The sequence below is a fragment of the Thalassophryne amazonica genome, chromosome 8, assembly GCF_902500255.1.
Source record: "Thalassophryne amazonica chromosome 8, fThaAma1.1, whole genome shotgun sequence".
Taxonomy (NCBI): Eukaryota; Metazoa; Chordata; class Actinopteri; order Batrachoidiformes; family Batrachoididae; genus Thalassophryne; species Thalassophryne amazonica.
In genome coordinates this window covers 16,207,384-16,211,687 of record NC_047110.1, presented here as the reverse complement: position 1 = coordinate 16,211,687, position 4,304 = coordinate 16,207,384, and the positions used below count along the sequence as shown (strand labels likewise).

Genomic DNA, 4,304 nt, shown 5'->3' with positions numbered 1-4,304 from the left:
GCTTTCAGGCTCCTCTCCTGTGGAACCAGCTCCCAATTCGGATCAGGGAGACAGACACCCTCTCTACTTTAAGATTAGGCTTAAAACTTTCCTTTTTGCTAAAGCTTATAGTTAGGGCTGGATCAGGTGACCCTGAATCATCCCTTAGTTATGCTGCTATAGACTTAGACTGCTGGGGGGTTCCCATGATGCACTGAGTGTTTCTTTCTCTTTTGCTCTGTATGCACCACTCTGCATTTAATCATTAGTGATTGATCTCTGCTCCCCTCCACAGCATGTCTTTTCCTGGTTCTCTCCCTCAGCCCCAACCAGTCCCAGCAGAAGACTGCCCCTCCCTTAGCCTGGTTCTGCTGGAGGTTTCTTCCTGTTAAAAGGGAGTTTTTCCTTCCCACTGTCGCCAAGTGCTTGCTCACAGGGTGTCGTTTTGACCGTTGGGGTTTTTCTGTAATTACTGTATATCTTTTGCCTTACAATATAAAGCGCCTTGGGGCAACTGTTTGTTGTGATTTGGCGCTATATAAATAAAATTGATTTGATTTGATTTAAACATCAACAAAGACTAAGGAACTCATCCTGGACTTCCGTCAAAAGAAAACTGCCCCTGCCCCGATGTACATCAATGGCGAATGCGTGGAGCGAGTGGAGTCCTTCAAGTTCCTAGGGGTTCACATCTCTGCTGACTTTTCCTGGTCAGTCAACACCGCAGCACTGGTCAAGAAGGCCCAGCAGCGACTACACTTCTTGAGGGTGCTTAGGAAAGAGCAATTAAGCACACTCCTGCTGGTGACCTTCTATCGCTCCACTATAGAGAGCCTGCTGACCTACGCAGTGTCAGTGTGGCACTCCAGCTGCACTGAAGCTGACAGGAAGAGACTGCATAGGGTAGCAAACACTGCCCAAAAAATCATTGGCTGTCCTCTGCCCCCCATTTCCACCATCTACACCTCCCGTTGTCTTAGTAGGGCCAAGAACATTCTCAAGGACAATACACACCCCAGCTTTCACCTCTTCAACCTGTTGCCCTCTGGCAGGCGCTACAGGTCCATACAGGCCAGGACAAATAGACTCAGAGACAGTTTCTTCCCCAAAACCATCACCATGTTGAACAATAATCTGCACTAAAAACGGCCTATATTAGGTACTGAGTCACACCATATCTATCTCATTTGAAGCACAGGACTTTTGCACATTTTTCAGTTGTTCCATTGTTTACATCGCCTATAGTTGTCATACAGTTTTACATTTCCTTTTGCTTTACTCTCTCAATTGCTACACTGTTTACACTGTCCACATGTTACACAATTTTACATTTCAGCAAAGGACTTCATGTGTTTCTTTATGTGATATTGTTGTTTATTCATGTTATATTGTCTGGTATTGCACTGCGTGCACTTTTTAAGGAGCAGCCCCCCTAATCTCGTTGTATTATGCAGACTGTGTTTGCTGTGTATAATGACAATAAAGGCTTTCTATTTCTATTCTATTTTCTAATAAGCAGTCTATGTGCGGTCTGTATAAGTTGGGAGTGGCAAGATGGCCGCCAGTTTGCGTCAGCGTTTTGTACGGACTGTGTGTGTGTGTGTGTGTGTGTGTGTGTGTGTGTGTGTGTGTGTGTGTGTGTGTGTGTGTGTGTGTGTGTGTGTGTGTGTGTGGGGGGCTATAGTCGCACTAGTGAGTCGCACCCGTTTTATCTCCTACAAGCTCTGCTATATTTTTCTATGTCCATAAAGTTAGATAAAAAAGGTATATATGTATAGTAACTACAGAATACCAGTAGATGGCAGTATGGTAGCGGCACTTTCTTCAAGTAGGTATACGTTGAGTTGTTGCGACAGCAGAGTGGCGCAGCGGAAGCGTGCTGGGCCCATAACCCAGAGGTCGATGGATCGAAACCATTCTCTGCTAACCGTTTTAATTTCTTCCTGAATTTTTTTATCACGTTGCATAATTCTGGCACATATCGTTGCGTTGGTCTTTTGCACTTTATGAAAATAAGACAGCTCGACTTTGTTTTTCCCCGGAAGCAGGCCCGCTCCGTCTATCTGTGGTCTGTGCTCTCATCATCTGTCTTTTCATGTGTTTTATCCACATCTTCTACCAGATCTGGTATATTTTTCTATGTTCATAGAGTTAGGCAAAAAAGCTGTGTATATATATATATAATAACTATATAATATCAGTAGGTGGCAGTATTGCGACTAGATCTTCTACAATTTGTTAGTTGTTGCCGTTGGTTGTTCGTCAACAGAGTGCCATAATGGCAGCATGCTGGGTCCATGACCAAGAGGTTGATGGATCGAAACCATCCTCTGTTAAGCATTTTAATTTCTTCCTTAAAATTTGAAATACACAGAGAACTATTCCATTTGCTGAAAAAATTCCACATGCACTTATCAGCTCCAAATCACCCTGCAAACCTTGGTGTTATTTAATCTATAGACTGCAATTACAGAAATAAATGAATATAATTAGAGGGGGCTTTTTTTGGTCTTGGGTCTGGAGCTCTTGAAAGACTATTTATTTCATTTGTATGAAGACAAGTTTCCAGCACTCATGGACAGGACTTTGATCATTATTCAGAAAATGTGACTTCCACAAATGAAGTCTGTCTATCAACAGAACTAAATGCTGATTTAAAGATTTCTGAACACTTCCATAATTAAAGTTGTACATTCTGGGGGCTGTGAGCTCAGGCACCTGACAGGTGGTCACACTGCCCACTAGCTGTCACCACTGCAGCACTACAAGTATTTTAAAACATTAAATTCTGATGTCATTAGAATTTGTAGTTCATGTTTCATACCTGCCGTCATATTGAGAGCATTTTTACTTTTTTTTTTTACCATGTGCTCTACTAAACTTCTTGATAAAGAAAGCGTTACCAGCTACTCTGCCTGCAGACAGGACACAGTACATGAAGGAGGTGTAGATCCATTTTTGTCTCAGTGGATCCATCTCAGAGAAATGGCAGTTGACCTTCTTGACCCTGCATGAAAATACGGGACAGGTGGCACGAAGGTCATGGCTAGCAGAGAGAAACACTGAGGTCAACACAGATGTAGAGAGTGTGGCAGGTGGAACAGATGAAGTTCTTGATGCTGAGGTAGGTCAGGAACTCTTGCTGATGGATCTCAGAAGTGGTTTGATCTTGACCTCCAGCCACATCTGGACCAGGGCTTTGTGTAGAAAAGCATCTGCTGTTAAATTTCAGCGCCCCCTGCAGGCTCATAAGAGGGTCTCCTGCCATGCTGAATGTCTGTGGTGTTGAGAATAAAATGCACAGTGGAATGTAAAATGTTTCATTGGGCAGGTCCAGATGGTCATGCTGGAATTTGTTGCAACATTTGTTCCATTGTCTGTTGTTGTGCATTCCATTCATGGTGCTCACTCCAAGTTGCACCATGAAGGAATAAACATCCATGGATGCCTCACCTTTTATTTCTTTGCAGAAGTATTTTTCTTTTATTGTTGTTTATGCACCAATGACACCAGATCAAATTCCTTGTGAGAATAAATAAATTCTGATATACAGAAATGTAGCTGTTTCAAAGTGTTTCCGCCATCTTAAATTATTTTGGCTAACGTCACGTTGCCCGTTCACTCTGACTGGAAGTGGCCTCAGCATTTGCATAAAATAGACTCTAGGTCTATTTTGACCTCGCCAAGCTGGCAGCAGAGTGACTGCTGTCTCTTGCTGCTGCAGAACGCCTTCTCTCATTGATAATTAATGGTAAGTGTCTCTGTTGCTTGCCACCAAACAGGAAGTGAGTCCATATCTCAGCAACGCTTTAATGTATTTGAACCAAATTTGGTAGAATAAGAAGTCCATTCCTGATACTGCTGTCTTCATCCCTGGCTATAATATATTCCGCCAAGACAGAAGCTCCAAGGGTGGAGGGGTAGTTGTTTATTGTAAGGACAATCTGCAGTGCTCGTTTGTTATCTCTAAGTCTGTTCCCAAACAGTTTGAGCTGATTGTTTTAAAAATCAACTTCTCCAAGTACCTCTCTCTCACTGTTGCAGGCTGCTATAGGCCACCGTCTGCTCCTGCTTGTGCTCTCTCTGCTCTGAGTGAGCTCATTGCCCCCCACACTTCCTCTGAGTTCATTTTATTAGGGGAGTTAAATTGGGACATGTCTGATCCTCCACCCATTGTGCAGTTACAATTGGATGCGCTTAATCTGTCTCAAATTGGGCTAGCCCCTACCAGATACAACAAGACCATGACTTGACCTGATACTGACAAATAGGCCAGACAGATACACTTCAGGTGTGTTTTGTCAAAGTTTGAGTGATCATTGTAG

At 43.1% G+C, this 4,304-nt stretch overlaps 1 non-coding gene across 1 annotated transcript; it reads left to right on the top strand.

The window, feature by feature from the left end:
* The first annotated feature begins 1,833 nt into the window (after positions 1-1,833).
* trnam-cau lies at positions 1,834-1,905 on the top strand. Its single transcript has one exon. It is a non-coding gene; the product is annotated as a tRNA-Met (tRNA).
* Positions 1,906-4,304: the final 2,399 nt, after the last annotated feature.